Source organism: Neomonachus schauinslandi, chromosome 3, assembly GCF_002201575.2.
Source record: "Neomonachus schauinslandi chromosome 3, ASM220157v2, whole genome shotgun sequence".
Lineage (NCBI taxonomy): Eukaryota > Metazoa > Chordata > Mammalia > Carnivora > Phocidae > Neomonachus > Neomonachus schauinslandi.
The window spans coordinates 152,145,250-152,163,499 of NC_058405.1; the positions used below are offsets into that span (position 1 = coordinate 152,145,250).

The 18,250-nt window shown below is 33.9% G+C and overlaps 1 pseudogene; it reads left to right on the forward strand.

The window, feature by feature from the left end:
- Positions 1-7,079: 7,079 nt before the first annotated feature.
- On the forward strand, positions 7,080-7,970 carry LOC110592268 (annotated as a pseudogene).
- The last annotated feature ends 10,280 nt before the right edge of the window (positions 7,971-18,250 follow it).

Here is an 18,250-nt window from a genome sequence, read left to right on the forward strand (position 1 = left end):
GCAATTAACAGGAGTTAACATATTTTCAGGGAAAGAGATAGCTAAAAGAGACCTACCAAAACTACTGTTCTCCCAGAGTGACTTCAGGCATACAAAAACCTGCCCTTCTCTGGGGAACAATAACAGAAGCTTCAAACTACACTGGATGGGGAGTAGTCTTCACTACAATAATCCAGCTAGCCACCAAACAATTAAATAAGTAAGTAACAGTAATGAACTCTGGAAGGGATACCCATACTCAGATTATCTATTATGTAAATGCAATAATCTATTACGCAAAATGTCCAGTTTCCAACAGCAACACAAAAAATATGAAAACATACCTTGCGGACTAATAGGAAAGTATCACCCCTATAAAAAGACAACCAATAAAAATCAGCTGTGAGTGTCACTAGGTGGTGGATTTAAAAACAACTTTAAAGTAGCCATTATAAATATGTTTGTAGAACTAAAGGAAACTATGATTAAAGAAGAAAGATATGATGACAATATCATAGTCAATAAAGAATATCCTCTAATTAGAGAAATTATAATAATGAACCAATTGGAAATTCTAGAGTTGAAAAGAATAATGACTAAAATTAAAAAAATCACCAGAGATCAATAGATTTGAACTGGTAGAAGGAACAATTAGCAAACTTGAAGACAGACTGATAATTGATTTGCAAGGCAAAAGTCAGAGAGAAGAAAAGAATGAAGAAAAATGAACAATGTATCAGAGAAATGCGGGATGTTGTTAAATGAACCAAATGATCATAATAAGAAAGCCAGAAGAAAAAAAAAAATGGAGCTGAAAATAGGAAGATATAATGGCTAAAAACATCAAAAATTTATAGACAAATATGAATGTATCTATCCAGAAAGTTCAACATGCTCCACGTAAAATAAACTAAAAGAGATTCAGACACAGAAACATAATAATAAAAATACTGAGGGCCAAAGACAAACTCTTGAAAGCAGCAAGAGAAAAATAATTTATCATTTATAAAGAAATTCCAGTAAGAGCTGACTTATCAGAAATGGAGGCCAGAAGACCGTCTTAAATACTAAAATCAGAAATAAAATAGTTGATATTTCTACTGATCTAATAGGAATTTTACAAAGCACATAAAAAGGCATACTATGAACAACTGTATGCAAAAAAATTAGGTAACTTACATTAACTAGACCGATGCCTAGAAAAACAGAAACTGCCAAAATTGACTAAAGAAGAAATATAAAATCTTAATGGACCACTAACAGGTCAAGAAACAGAATTATTAAATAAACACTCCCACACAGATGCAAAAGGTATAGGCCAGATGGCTGCATCCACAGCTAAATATAGAGAAGAAGCCACATCGAAGAGGGTAAGAAGGGTGAAGCCATGGTCAAGAACTAAACTATCCTGCCAAACTGTCCAACGGAAGGAGGGATGCCACAAGCATAGAGAGTTCAGAGGAACAGACACCACATAAGTCACCCCAGGTATGGAGCACCCACACAGGGAAGATGAATCACCTTAACATTTGGTTTTGAAAACCAGAGGGGCCTAACTTCATGAGTTCTTAAAATCAGTGGGGCTTTATATCTGGAACTTTAAAAATCAGCAGGCTCTGCACTGGGAGAGCCCCAAAACTCAATAACTGAAATCTAAAATACACTAGAAGGAATGGAAAAGCATTTATCAAGCAAGAGTGAGTGAAAGGAAATCCAGAGAACAATACTTATATCAGACAAAATAGACTCAAAGACTGTAACAAAATACAAAGAAGGACACTAGATAATCATAAAGGGTATAATCCAACAAGAAGATATTTACAATTATAAATATTTATGCCCCTGACCTGGGAACACCCAAATATATAAAGCATCTAGTAACAAACATAAAGGCAGCTATCAGTAGTAATACAATAATAGTAGGGGACCTTACCACCACACTTACATCAATGGGTAGATCATCCAAACAGAAATTCAGCAAGGAAACAGTGGTTTTGAATGACACATTGGACCAGATGGATCAAACTGATATATTCAGAACATTTCATCTTGAAACAGTAGAATCCACATTCTTCTCAAGTGCACCTGGAACATTCTGCAGAATACATCATGGTAGGCCACAAAATAATCTCAACAAATTCATAAAAACTGAAGTCATGCCATGCATCCATTCTAACCACAATGCCATGAAACTAGAAATCAACCATAAGAAAAAATCTGGAAAGAACAAATACATTGGGGTTAAATAACATGCTACTAAGCATTGAATGTGTCAACCAAGGAATCAAAGAGGAAATAAAAAAAAATACATGGAGACAAATGAAAATGAAAACACAGTGGTCCAAAATCTATGGGAATCAACAAGAGCTGTTCTAAGAGGGAGTATTATAGCAATGCAGACCTACCTCAAGAAGCAAAAAAAAAAAAAAAATCTTGAAAAACCTATACTTATACCTAAAGGAGCTAGGGGGAAAAAAAAAAACACTATAAGGAAGGAAATAATACACATTAGAGTAGAAATAAATGAAGTAGAAACAAACAAACAAAAAACAGAACAGAACAGATCAATGAAACCAGGACTCAGTTCTTGAAAAGATCAAAAGTGAAAAATTAATAAATCTTTAGTCAGACTCATAAGAAAAAGAGAAAGAAAGAGAAAGTGAGATAGAGGATTCAAATAAACAAAATAATTAATGAAAAAGGAGCTATAAAAACCAACACTAGGGAAAGAATAAAGGATTATAAAAAAACATAAAAAATTATATGCCAACAAATTGGATAGCCTACAAGAAATGGATAAAATTCTCAGAAACTTATAACGTCCCAAAACTCAATCAGGAAGAAATAGAAAATTTGAACATACTAATTAAAGAAAGAAATTGAATCAGCAATCAAAAGATTCCCAACAAAGTCTGCGATCAGATGCCTTTGTTGATGAATTCTATCAAACATTTAAAGACGAGTTAATACCTATTCATTTCAAACTATTCCAAAAAAAAAAAACAAAACAGAAGAGGAAGAAAAGCTTCCAAATTCATCCTATGAGGCCAGTATTACCCTGATATCAAAATCTGTTTAAGACACTACAATATAAGAGAACTATAGGCAGATATCTCTGATAAACACACATGCAAAATCCTCAACAAAATATTAGCAAGCTGGATCTAACAATACATTAAAAAAATAATTCACCATGATCAAGTGGAATTTATTCCTGTAATGTAAGTGTGTTCAATATTTGCAAATCAATCAACATATCACATCAACAAGAGAAAGGATAAAAATGATACAATCATTTTGATAGATGCAGAAAAAGCATTTGATCAAGTACAACATCCATTGATGATAAAAATCCTCAACAAGGTAGGTTTAGAGGGAACATACCTCAATATAATAGAGGCCATATATGAAAAATCCACAGCTAACATCATCTTCAATGATGAAAAACTGAGTGTTTCCCCCCAAGATCAGGAACAAGACAAGGATGTCCACTCTCACCAATTTTATTCAGCATAGTACTGTTAGTCTTAGCCACAGCAATCAGACATGAATAAAAACAAAAGCAACCAAATTGGTAAGAAAGAAGTAAAACTTTCATTATTTGCAAGTGACATGATAGTATATATAGAAAACTCTCAAGACTCCAAAAAAAAACTAGAACTGGTAAATGAATTCATTATAAAAAATAAGTATACAGAATCTGTTGCATTTCTATACACTAATAATGAAGTATACAAAATACGTATACAGAGATCTGTTGCATTTCTATACACTAATAATGAAGTAGCAAAATAGGAATTAAGAAAACTGTCTCATTTACCACTGCACCAAAAAGAATAAAATACCTGGGAATAAACTTAACCAAGGTGGTGAAAGACCTGTTTTCTGAAAACTCTAAAACACTGATTAAAGAAATTGAGATTAAAAAAACAAATGATATGATATTTCATGCTCATGGATTGGGGGAACAAATATTTAAAAAATGTCCATACTACCTAAAGCAATCTAAAAATTTAATGTAATCCCTATGAAAATATCAACAACATTTTTACAGAACTAGAAAAAATAGCCCTAAAATTTGTATGGAACCACAAAAAAAAAAAAATCTCAAGTAATCAAGAACAAAAGAACAAAACTGGATGCCACAATCCCAGATTTCAAAATATTCTACTAACTGTAATCAAAACACTATGGTACTGGTACAAAAACAGACCCATATATCAACAGAATAAAGTTCCCAGAAATAAACCCATGATTATATACTCAATCTATGACAAATAAGACAGGAATATGCAATGGTAAAAAGACAGTCTCTTCAATAAATAGTATTGGGAAAACTGGACAGCTACATGCAAAGAAATGGAACTGGCCCTCTCACACAATACAGAGAAAAAACCTAAAGTGAATTAAAGACTTAAATGTGACATGTGAAATGATAAAAATCCTAGAAGAGAGCACGGGCAGTAATTCCTCTGACACTGGCCCAGGAGCAAAATTTTTCCAGATATGTCTCCTGAGGCAAAGGAAACAAAAGCATAAACTGTTGGGACTACATCAAAATAAAAAACTCTGCACAGCAAAGGAAATAATCAGCAAAACGAAAAGGCAACCTATTGAATAGGAGAAGATATTTGCAAAAAACATATCTGATAAAGGGTGAGTATCCAAAAAACATTAAGAAATTACACAACTCAACATCAAAAAAAAAAAAAGGAACAAAAACAAGTAATCTGATTAAAAATGAGCAGAAGACATGAACAGACATTTCTCCAAAGAAAACATACAGATAGCCAACAGACATGAAAACATGCCCAGCATCACTAATCATCAGAGAAATTGAAATCAAAACCATGAGATTTCATCTCACACTTGTCAGAATGGCTAAAATTAACAACACAAAAAACAAATGTTTGTGAGGATGTAGAGAAAAAGGAACCTTCCTGCACTGTTGGTAGGAATGCAAACTGGTGTAGCCACTGTGGAAAACAGTGTGGAGGTTCCTCAAAAAAATAAAAATTAGAATTACTACATGAGGGGTACCTGAGTGTCTCATCCGACTCTTGATTTCAGCTCAGGTCATGGTCTTAGTGTTGTGAGATCCTTCCCACATCAGGCTCCACACTCAGTGTAGAATCTGCTTAAGATTCTCTCTCTCCCTCTGCCTCTCTCCTCCACTAGATGTCACTCTCAAGGAAGGAAGGAAGAAAGGAAGGGAGGAAAGAAGGAAAGAAAGAAGGAAGGAAGGAAGGACAGATCACATGATCCAGTAATTCCACTACTGTGAATTTACTCAAAGAACATGAAAACACTAAAAGATATTTGCACCCCTATGTTTACTGCAACATTATTTACAATAGCCAAATTATGGAAGCAGCCTAAGTGTTCACTGATAGATGAATGGAAGAAGATGTGGTGTATATATAAAATGGAATATTACTTGGCCATAAAAAGAATAAAATCTTGCCATTTGCAAAAACATGGATGTATCTAGAGGGTATTATGTTAAGTGAAATAAGTCAGTCCAAGAAAGACAAATACCATATGATTTCCCTCGTATGTGGAATTTAACAACAAAAAAAAAATGAACAAATGAACAAAACAAATAAACAGCAACAACAACAACAACAAAGAGACAAACCAAAAAATAAACTCTAAATATAGAGAACAAACTGATGGTTTGTAGGTGGAGAGATGGGTGAAGTAGGTGAAGGGGATTGGGAGTACGCTTATCTTGATGAGCACTGAGTAATGTATAGAATTGTTGAATCACTGTTTTGTACACCTGAAACTAATATAGCACTGTATGTTAATTATACTGGAATTAAATAAAAAATAAAACAAGAAAAAAAAAAAGAAAGACTCAATTTAAGGGAAATTAATCTGTGTTCATGGATCACAAAACCTACTGTTGAAATGGCAATTATCTTTACACTGATATTCAGATTCAATGCAATCCCTATCAGTCACAGTTAGCTTCTTGTAGAAACTGACAAGCTCATCCTAAAATTCATAGACATGTTCAAGGACCCAGGATAGCCAAAATAGTGTTGAAAATATTGAAAAAAAAAAAAAAAGAAGAAGAAGAAAATTGGATGACTCATACTTTGTAATTACAAAACTTTCTACAAAGTAACATTAACAATATGGTATTGGCATAAGGATACACGTATCAGTCAATGGAATAGAATTTAATAATCCAGATATAAGCCTTCATATTTATGGTCAATGGCATTTTGACAAATGTGCCAAAGCAATTCAATAGAGTAAAAAAGTCTTTTCAACTAATGGTACCAGGACAAATTTATATCCAAATGCAAAATATAAATTTGGGCATCTAAGCACATCATACAACATACACAAAAATTAACTTAATAGTTCAAATGGCTAAATGTAAGAGATAAAAGTATAAAAGTATAAAACTCTTAGAAAAAAACAGGAAATATTTTTAAATTCATTACATAACTGCCTCTTATATATAACACTGAAACCAGAAATGACAAAGGAAAACCTTAGATAAAATGGATTCATCAAAATTAAAAACCATTGTGCAGTAAACAATACCATCAAGGAAGTAGAAAAACAAAACCAGAAAGGAAGACTATATTTGAAATCATATACATGATAAGGAATTTGTATACAGAATACAGAAATAACTCTTACAATTAGTAATTGTAATCTGATTAAAAATGGGCTCTGTACAGACTTTTCTCCAAAGAAAATATACAAATAGCCAATAAACACATGAAAAAATGTTCAACATCAATAATCATTAGAAAAATTACAAAACTAAACCACAATCAGTTACTACTTCACACTCACTAGGATACTATAATCAAAGAGCCAGACAATTAAGATGTTGGCAAGGATATAAAGAAATTGGAACCCTCACACACTGCTGGTGCTAATGAAAAATGGTGTAGCCACTTTGGGAAATGATCTGGCAGTACATCAAAATGTTAAATATAGAGTTACCATATGACCTAATAATTTTACTCCTATGGAGGTACTCAAGAAAAATAAGTGATATAGGAGAATAAGTAATAATAGAAATAAAAAATAAATAAAAATACATGCCCTCTCGGCCTCCAGGTTCTGAGAAGATGGCGAAGGTGTCAGAGCTTTACGATGTCACTTGGGAAGAAATGCGAGATAAAATGAGAAAATGGAGAGAAGAAAACTCACGAAACAGTGAGCAAATTGTGGAAGTTGGAGAGGAATTAATTAATGAATATGCTTCTAAGCTTGGAGATGGTATTTGGATCATATATGAGCAAGTGATGATTGCAGCCCTAAACTATGGTCGAGATGATTTGGCATTGTTTGGTCTTCAGGAGTTGAGAAGATAGTTCCCTGGCAGTCACAGAGTCAAGAGATTTGAATCTTGAGATTTGAAGCCATGGAAAGATAGGATGATGCTATACAACTATATGATAGAATTTTACAAGAAGATCCAACTAACACTGCTGCAAGAAAACATAAGATTGCCCATTCGAAAAGTCAAGGGGAAAAAATGTGGAGGCCATTCGGGAACTGAATGAGTATCTGGAACAATTTGTTGGGGACCAAGAAGCTTGGCATGAACTTGCAGAACTTTGTATCAATGAACATGACTATGCTAAAGCAGCCTTTTGTTTAGAGGAGCTAATGATGACTAATCCACATAACCACTTACACTGTGAGCAGTATGCTGAAGTTAAATATACCCAAGGTGGACTTGAAAACCTCAAACTTTCTTGAAAGTATTTTGCTCAGGCACTGAAACTGAACAACAGAAATATGAGAGCTTTGTTTGGGTTTTACATGTCAGCAAGTCATATTGCTTCTAATCCAAAAGCAAGTGCAAAAACAAAAAAGGACAATATGAAATATGCAAGTTGGGCAGCTAATCAAACAGAGCTTATCAGTTTGCAGGTCGAAGTAAGAAGGAAATCAAATACACTCTTACGGCTGTCGAAGACATGTTGGAAACACTGCAGATCACCCAGTCTTAAGGTTCCAAACTCTTTCACATTACATTTCACAACTGCACAATTGAACTTACTGGCCTGTGACTTATTTACTAAATGCCTAGTGCTATTTATGTACTAATTTTTTGTTAAGAGGGCAATTGTAAAGAATGTTTATATAAACCTAAAATGCCCTTTACTGCTAAGCAGGAAGATGGAGAAAGTCCACGGAAGAGAGATTTAACAAGATTCATATTGATTGTACATTCTCTTCATATCACACATATATAACTCCTCTTAAACCACAACCTGATGTAGAAATCCCATAAATAAATCATGTGATTTATTAAACATGCAAAAAAAAAAAACATGTTCATAGCAACATTATTTAGAATAATCAAACGGAAATAACCTAAATGTCTACCAACTTTTATTTATTTTTTTAAAATTTTTAAAAATATTTATTTATTTGACAGAGAGAGAGAGAGAGCACGCACAGAAGCAGGAAGTGCAGCGGAGGGAGAGGGAGAAGCAGGCTCCCTGCTTAGCTGCAATGCTGGGATCATGACCTGAGCTGAAGGCAGCCACTTAACCAACTGAGCCACCCAGGTGCCCCATCTGTCAATTTTTAAATGGATAAATATACATGGTATATCTATACAACTGAATATTATTTGGCAATAAAGAGAATAAATTATTAACATATACTGAGCATGGATGAACCTTGAAAACATTATGCTAAGTGACTGAAGACTGTCACAGAAGATTACATATTGTGGGATTCCCTATACAAAATATAGAAAATATAGATTGCCTATACTTTTGTATACAAAAGTATACAGTATAGGCAAATCTACAGAGAAAGGAGGTGAGTTGAATGGGGCTGACTGGCAGCAAGGGGTGTGGAGAGTTATAGCTAATAAGCTTAGGGTTTCTTTTTGGGTGATAAAAATCCAGATTTAGATCACAGTGTAGTTGTACAACTCTGTGAATATATTAAAAAACATTAAACACATCAAGTGGGCAAACTTGGGGATGAAGGTATCATATCTTAATAAAGCTGTTAAAAATAGGACATGGAATAAAGGGTCAATATGTAGGGTGATGGATTATTAATTGTATGTTTCTACATAACGTATTTAATTAATCACTAAAGTATAATACATGGATCACACTTAAAAATAAGTTCTAAAGCCAATTGAATAGGAAAGGATTTTTTGAGAGACACCAAATGTGAAGAGACTGGAATATTTGAGCCAATTGTCAATCCATTTCACTTTAACAATATCCTCTGTGTGTGCATGTTTGCATTTCAGAAACCGGAATGAATTTACTTTACTAGAGGCTGTGTTTATATATTGAGATGTTTATTTTTATGCACTTTTGCCAAGAATTATTGATTGTCAGTATATTTCATGATGATTTTTCATTTAAAAAAACTCAGTTGCGGGCGCCTGGGTGGCTCAGTTGGTTAAGCGACTGCTTTCGACTCAGGTCATGATCCTGGAGTCCCGGGATCGAGTCCCGCATCGGGCTCCCTGCTCAGCAGGGAGCCGGCTTCTCCCTCTGACCCTCCCCCCCTCTCATGTGCTCTCTCTCTCTCATTCTCTCTGTCTCAAATAAATAAAATCTTTAAAAAAACAAAACAAAATAAAACAAAACTCAGTTGCATTAGGTTGTACTGACAATCAATACCCTTTCTGGCTAATCACTTGATAAATTATACAAAGCGTTAAATAGTGAAAACATGACACCCAAAAGCCTTTCACTTAAAGAAGCTATATACTTTATGTAAAGAAATCTGTTCATAGTTCATTGATTCTATTTACTGGTAATAGCTAAGCTTTTGGTATAACAAGCTCCAAACTAAAACACTGGATATAGTCTTGCCATACTAGTAGGTTCATATTCATCATCTCTCAGCTTCATATAGACTGAAAATGTATTATTTAATGTTAGGATAGTGAGAAAGACCATCTCCTCCACTCAAAATTAAGAAATAAGTAGTAAGTTTAAGAAATTATGGAAGAGAGAAAAAATGTATATGTGTGTATATGTATAGTATAAAATATATATAGTATATATGCTAGGTTTGTAAAAATGTTTACTTGAATATAATTCGTTATATTAATATTACCTTATCAACTTGCATAGCAAAAGAAAAATCCACTGTATTTGTCAATGTGTTCTAGCATAAAACATAAGAGACTGTAAAGCATTCTATTAGCTTAAAGTCACTGGAATAAAATTTTTACTCATGTGTTTGATTTGTTCATTTATTCCATCAGTCAATTCTTCATTTCTTCCTCCCTACCTTCCTGTCTCTGGCTCTGTCTCTCTCTCTAAAATGTATCATCTATTAACTATCTAATATGTATTGAATACCTACTGGGCACCTGGATATTGATTTGCACAAGATGCTCAATAAATATTTGGAAGATCTAGTAATTTGATTTTAGCATTTATCACGGACTATATGTGGAACATTTATTCTTTACTTTGAGCATATGATTTCTCCGTGACTCTGACTTCCCAGAAGAATAGTAGCTTTCCTGCTGACTCAGGTACAACCTTGCCATCATCTCCTTCTGGGAATAAGTTTTATTGAGGCATATTTCTCCTCCATTATTTGCTCCTTTTCAGAAGAGTGAGTGAACTGTCGTATATTACAAATTACTTCTAACCTTGCTGTATTTTACTTGGAGTTACCTTTGTAGAGGGTAGACACCCATCAAGACTAATAATTAACGAAATGGATGGTAACAGAGGTGTTAAAACTACAGATATCACCAAAAATGTTAATATTCATTGCACGCACACTACATATCAGGCAATGTTATTTTTTTTTACTTTTTATACGAATTGAATTTTTATTCAATCATTTCCATAGTCTTATGAAATCAATAATAATATCCAAATTTATAGATGAAGAATTCACCTCCATTTCCTTTTCATAACTCTCATCCAATGTTACACACCAGATTTGGTTATAATCTAGGACTGAACGCATGCTGAAATTTAATATTGTAGGCCCTGGTATCTTGTTACAATGTCCTGTTTCTCCTCCTTTCTCACTTTCTTATTTTTCAAGAATTAAAACATTAAGACCCAGTAGGAGGAACCAGCTTATTATTCTACCTGCCTCCCTATGAATCCAAGATTCCATGACATATACTTTTAGCTATCAGTCTCAATAGGCCTGTGTTTTTGTTTGTTTTGTTTTTTTCTTTCCAAAGAAGCCCTACTAAACACTAACTCTGGATCAATTATTCACACATGGAAAAACTGGTTAAAAAAATGAATATGAGGAATGGTAGAGAAAACAACAATGATAAAAACTAGATACCACATAAGTACTACAGATTCATGGTCTTCAACCACAATTAAAACTTCATGTGATTTTTGTATACCTAGCAATCTTTCTGGGGAACTCTAGTCATTTTCTTTCCTTTTTCCTAATTATCCTAAATTCTTAATTTATAATATGATATACCTTCATACCTCATATTCATAAATAACTTTTTGTCTTCACTGTGGAAATTAAAGCCATCTGACATGACATTCCTTTACTTAGTTCCATGTCTCCTGCCAACACTTTCCATCTGAGTACTGCTACAACATTCTTATTCATGCTTCCGTTACTGGAAATGTGATTCACTTTACTTCTTTGTTTTTTGCATTTCCTGGCCATCTTGCTCAAATTAAAAATAAATAAATAAATAAATAAATAAATAAATAAATAAATAAATAAATACAGTGATTGAATAATACATTCCTCTACTTACCTACATTTCAATTTCCATACATAATCTCTCATTGCCACATACTATTTATTTCTTGTAATTATTGCATTTCAACAATCATCCTGAAAAACCCTTTTTAAGATTACCAATAACCTGCCTTCAGCTCAAGGAAATGGAGACTTAACTGATAAATTTCCTCCAATATTAGAACATTACTCTGTTTCCTTAAAAGTCTCACATTTCTAATTTGCTGTGCATTTTCTTTGGATTTTTCCTTTTGTCTTTTTTCTATATTGTAAAGTCTTATTTATGTATGCATTTTTTTTTAAGATTTTATTTATTTATTTGACAGAGAGACATAGCGAGAGAGGGAACACAAACAGGGGGAGTGGGAGAGGGAGAAGCAGGCCTCCCTGTGGAGCAGGGAGCCTGATGCGGGGCTCGATCCCAGGACCCTGGGATCATGACCTGAGCCGAAGGCAGACGCTTAACGACTGAGCCACCCAGGCGCCTCTTATGTATGCATTTTTGATAATACCTTAAATATCCTCAAGGGCTAATATTTTACTTATTGTCTCTTGTAAATTATATATTCTCTCAGCTATTTCCTCTAAATCCATTGTTTGTTCTACCCAATAAACCAGTCTGATTTAATATGGATACTCTAGTTCTTAGTACACAATCCAGATTTCTAACAAGTTTTTGTTTTGTTTTTTTAGTGATTACAGGACTTGTGAGTCTAGAATTCTCACTAAGCTCCAGATAATTATATTCAATTTTCCAGTTGATTTTTCTACTTGGATATCTCATAGTTACTTATAATCAATATATTTAAACTTTAGCTTTTCCTCAGTTCTAACCTCCCACTCACACAATTATATCTTCATTCTTTTTCACTGGTACCATCACCTGCACAGACAATCTACTTTTGTGTTTTGCCATCTCTACACATTCATAATGTAATTTCTTCTTCCTGATGTGTATGTACACACTTCATCAAACTTATATTGGCTAATTCCTACTTATATTAAATAATGCATCTCTCCTTAAAAACCTTAGCTGAACTCCTAGACTATTCTGTATGCTCTGCTTCCACTTATCGCTTTATACTGTAAGAGCTCTACAATTTTTTCTTCACAATACTACTTTGGAGATGGACTTCTAAAAACGTTTGAGTAGCCAAAGAGCTGTCAGAAACACTGCTTTATCTTTTTTATGGATTTTTGATTTTGTGAGAAATTTCTTGAACTTCACTCAAAATTTTTACTTTACCAAAAAAAATTTTTCCTGTATAGCATTTAATGGTACTCTTATACAACAAATTCATAAATGTAGATAGATGGTCAAATTTATGCATTCATTGCATGGAGTAAGAAATCAAGAAATTTGAAAGAAATGACTATTTAATGTGTTACAATGTTAATAATTTATGTCTCATAGTAGCAATGCACTCATTTAAAAAATGAATGCAAAGTATATAGCATAATGCTTGGCATATGCATATTTTATTTTAAAAGTTATCTAATATCTTTTCATGATAAAGAAGCCAATTTTATTTATTAATAATAGACTAGTCTTTCTAAAATATATATTGTCCTATATTCCTATGGGGTATTTAAGCATGGTTATGTAAAATTGTAAAAATTTTTTTTTAAAGATTTATTTATTTGACAGAGACAGAGATAGTGAGAGCAGGAACACAAGCAGCAGGAGTGGGAGAGGGAGAAGCAGGCTTCCCCCTGAGGACGGAGCCCAATGTGGGACGTGATCCCAGGACCCTGGGATCATGACCTGAGCCGAAGGCAGACGCCTAACAACGAGCCACCCAGGTGCCCTAATTTTGTAAAATTTTACCAATTATATTTTTGTCATTTCAATTATTTTAGTTATTACTGTGAATGGGAAATATTGACAAAAATTCTTTTTTTTAAAAGATTTTATTTATTTATTTGAAAGAGACAGTACAAGCAGAGTAAGGCACAGAGTGAGAAGCAGGCTCCTCACTGAGAAGGGAGGCCAACACATTGTTCAATCCCAGGACCCCAAGATCATGACCTGAGCCGAAGGCAGACGCTTAACCGACTGAACCACCCAGGTGCCTGACAAAAAAATATTTCTATGAGACGAAATGTTTCCCAATGAAGTATGTACCTTACAAATAGATAGGGTACATATAAAGGTTTTATTTCTCCAACACTAAAATGCCAAATATTCTGAAGCAATTGAGAAAGCAATTTAATAGTCTTTATATAAAGCTATACTATAAAACTTTCCAGTTTTCCATTGAAAGAACAACACCAAGAAAATATTTTACTCTCCATTACAACTTAAATTTTTACCTTGCCCTCTTCAATGTGCTTCAAGATTTACAGCTTCTGACATCCTCCTTATAATACCTATTATATCCAGCCAGTGAGCACTTAATTGATAATGATGAAAATCATCTATCTGTGGCATATGTTGAACATCTGTTTCAGGCTATAATTTTAAATTTATGCCTTCTGTTTAAAACTGAAGCATTGAGAAAATGAGTTTTCATTTTTCCAGTTATATTTTTAATTGTTGGCTGACCAATGTGACTGAAACTATAGTAGAGACTTTCACTTTTGAAACTGTATCAGAAGAATATGGAAGAATAGAAGCACAACCCATTATAAATTAACCTATATTTGCTTTCTAATTTGTGTGTATTCTATAAATACTCATCTCTGCAGTCATGTGGACATGCATATGTAATTTGCTAAGCTTCAGACATCTAACCAGAGTTTACTGTTAAATCAAATGTTCAGTTGAGACCTATCTGCTAATCTTTGCCTCATAAATAGTTATTATGAAAAGGAAAAGAGTGAACTTTGAAAAACTCCTGCTTACAAGCTGTTTTGCTTTGGCCAAAATTAATGTACCTCATCTCTCTGAAACCAGTGAGACTTCTCCATATTGTGGATATTTTCTTCTTTCTTCCATACAGTATCCTTTTCCCCTGCTTTTAGGAAAATGATCCTCTATTTCTGATATAGGATTCTATATGGTTCTGGGGAAGATCCTGTTCATAGAAATTTTCTCTCTTCTTGCCTACTCTTCCCTGCCATCAGTTGATGGGCAGATGATTCAATCATGGCAATTAGGCTTAGCTCTTGGTAAGTTAAATTTGAGGGCAATGTCACCTTGAGATAATGCTAAAAGTGAACATCCACAAATACACAGTCCATGGGCTCCTGACTGAATTTTCTAGAGCTGTGAAAATTCCTACCATTTATTAAAAATAGTAATTAGCTTTTTCTTTCTCTCTCTTTTTAAGTTATAACTATTTGTTAAACTAATTCCCTTTTTATTTTTTATTTTATTTTTTTTTTAAAGATTTTATTTATTCATTTGAGAGAGAATGAGATAGAGAGAGCATGAGAGGGGGGAGGGTCAGAGGGAGGAGCAGACTCCCTGCCGAGCAGGGAGCCCGATGCGGGACTCGATCCAGGGACTCCAGGATCATGACCTGAGCCGAAGGCAGTCGCTTAACCAACTGAGCCACCCAGGTGCCCCCCTTTTTATTTTTATTATTCTATTTTATTTTTGCTAATTCCCTTTTTAAAAATTACATCAGCTAGAGTGGATTTCTGTTACTTGAGACAAAAGAATTCTTACCAATTCAGTACTCCACAGTTATTGTGATAATTAAATTTCATTAATTGAAATAACATGTGAAATTGCCTATTTAATAGGTGATTCTAACAGAACAGGCTGAATAATTATTTTTTACCACCTTTGTTACCTTAGCATCTTCCCCAATTCCTATTAGCTGCTTTTATGATTTTTGTAAGCACTTGATGAGTTTTGTTTTAGTATTTGGGAATCACGAAATGTCAAGCCTCAAATTTTGCCTGGTCTGAAGTTGGCCATGACCATGATTTTTGCAAGTACCTTTTTCAAGAGAAAAACATGACTCATTAAATTCATAGATTGTACTAGAGATGTTTTTGTGACTGTAACCTGCAAATCTTGATGCATTACTCCAGTATCTTAAATAATGTGTGTCATGCAATAAGTACTGGGTAAATCTCTCGAGGGAATTATCATTTTCAAATGTTTTTGCTATTTGTAATTCTATTCCTTAGATTTACATCATTACAATCCCTTTGTTTTAAATGAACCACAGCTTTCTTCTCTAATTCACAAAAAAAGTAGCAAATGAACTTAGGTTAGCAAAGACATGAAAGAATGTGTAAATAAATATGGTTAGGGACACACACACACAGAGAGCGAGCGAGAGAGAGAGAGAGAGAAAGAGAGACACACACACACAGAGATAGGTTATCTATTCCATCAATGTGGTTCATGATGAAAGATCTCCTCACCATATCTCTGGAGATAACTTTTATTTATCAATTCTGTTTTAAATGGCCACTCAATGCAAAATTTAGAGTACTTTTCTTAAAACATGTGTAATATTAAAATGAAATGAAGCCTTCAAATTGGCTATCAGGAAACTGTAATTTTAGAAATAACTTTTTTTTCTTCTCATATGTACGGTACAACCAGAGTTGATTAACACAGCATAGATGCAAATATTGTAAGGTGGAATAATATTTACGTTGTAAATGAGTATAAACACATATACCATTATCATTATGTATATTAATTTTAAGTAATGCATAAAAGTATATGTTTGTTTAAAATTAATAAAATTTACCATAAAAATATATGGCTTACGTCACAGAAATCTGCTAATGTGGCAATATAACAGTCTTATAAATAGACTGAGGTGTAAGGAAGAATAGATCTAACACCTAAAGTAGAAGTTGAATCTGTTATTTTTCCCTCCAGCAACAACACTCACAAATACAAGACAGAACTGCAAAACTAGTTACATCAAATATAATGTTGTTGAGAATTTAGCAAGCAACTCCATGGTATTGCTATTTCGATAACCATTTTATTTGGCAGAGCAGTTGGCAGGGACCTTAAACCAATACTAGCACCCTCATGCAAGTGCTTGCCCTAGATAGCAGCCCTCAGAGTCACAAGCAAATGCAAGTTTATGATAGGACTTCCGGACAGTCCTTATAATCAACAGTCTCCCCGGCCTCCCAGATCCTCCCTCTTGTGTGCCTCTTAGATAAGACCCATATGGGGCTAACAAAAACCCTACTTGCTTGGTTTGAAATGACCAATTCAGCCTTAGCTCAGGAACCCAAAAGCACTCACTCATGGACCCTAAGTCATATGCCCCAGCAACTAGTGTTCTCTCCCTGCATTCTGTCTTGACTTCCTTGAGTGGTCCCTCCAGGCATGACCTGTTCTGCCTCCAGGATCTGTGAGTAACAAATTTCTCTATTTTAATTTCTCTTGTGGTCTCTTACTGAATGGCAGCTCACCATCCAGCATCCTGTGCTCCACTCGACAAATGTAAAAGCAATTAAAGAAGGTTGTTTCTAAAGATTAAGAAACATAAAGAAGATTGTTGGCACTGAAATAATATCTGTGGACATCCAGCCCAACTCACTATAAAGGAAATTAAGGTGCAGAGTGATCAATAAATTGGCTTAAATGTATACAGTTGGTTTTTTGAAGAATTAGGGCTTCTGTCTCTTCTCCCTGGCTTTGTCTCTCTTTCTGGGCTTTTCTCCCTGGTCATTCCTTTCCTTGAGCAATTCCCTCCACAGATCAGTACATTTATATCTCAGATTAAGTACCAAATCTTTAGAAGAGATTCTGGCCAATTAAAAGTAACTGACTTCTCCTCACCCCTACCAGTAGCTTTTTATTGTTGTTAAGCTATTATTTTGTTTTTAACATTTAATGTCTAAATTTGTTTTCCTCTGGCTCTCTCTCTGTCTTTCAAGCTTCTTGGAGATTGGGGCCTTACCTCCCTTTTCAGGGCCATATAACCTATAACAGTAACACATAGGGAAGTATTTAATAAATACTTCTGTGATGACTTGTTGCATATTGCTCACATCAAAAATATCAGCTCATCAGAGGCTTTTTCTCACCATCCTGTCTGAAGTAGTAGCCCCCAGTCTGTCACCAAACCCTGCCAGATGCTACTGTAAGTGAACAGCCTATTAATAGAAAAAATACTAAATTATGTAGCACATTATATATTCACCATGTGCTGCACATAATTTGACAATTTTAATCAAATCAGTATGTGCAAACTAATAACTTTTGCTATTAATTATATATACTTACTGTCTATTGATCAAATTAGCTAAACAAGTTCTCTGCTATGTAGAAATACTTCAAATAAAAACTGGAAAAATAGCTCATCAAACATACAGCTAATATTGAGATCTACTTTCTGTGCTTCTGTTTCCTTATCATTGAAATGATGATGATAATAGTACCATTCTTATAAGGTTATAAACATTGAATACGTGACTAAAAATAGAGTGCTCTGTAGACTGACATACAACAGAAATTGAATAAGCATTAGTATTTGTTAAAATGTAATCTCCATTTACGTTTCTAATGATGTCCTAAAATTGAGATGTTGATTATATTCAGGCAATAAACGATTTTACTTATTTTTTAAGATTTACTTATTTGCAAGAGCATGGACTCGACTGCGGGGAGGAGCAGTGGGGA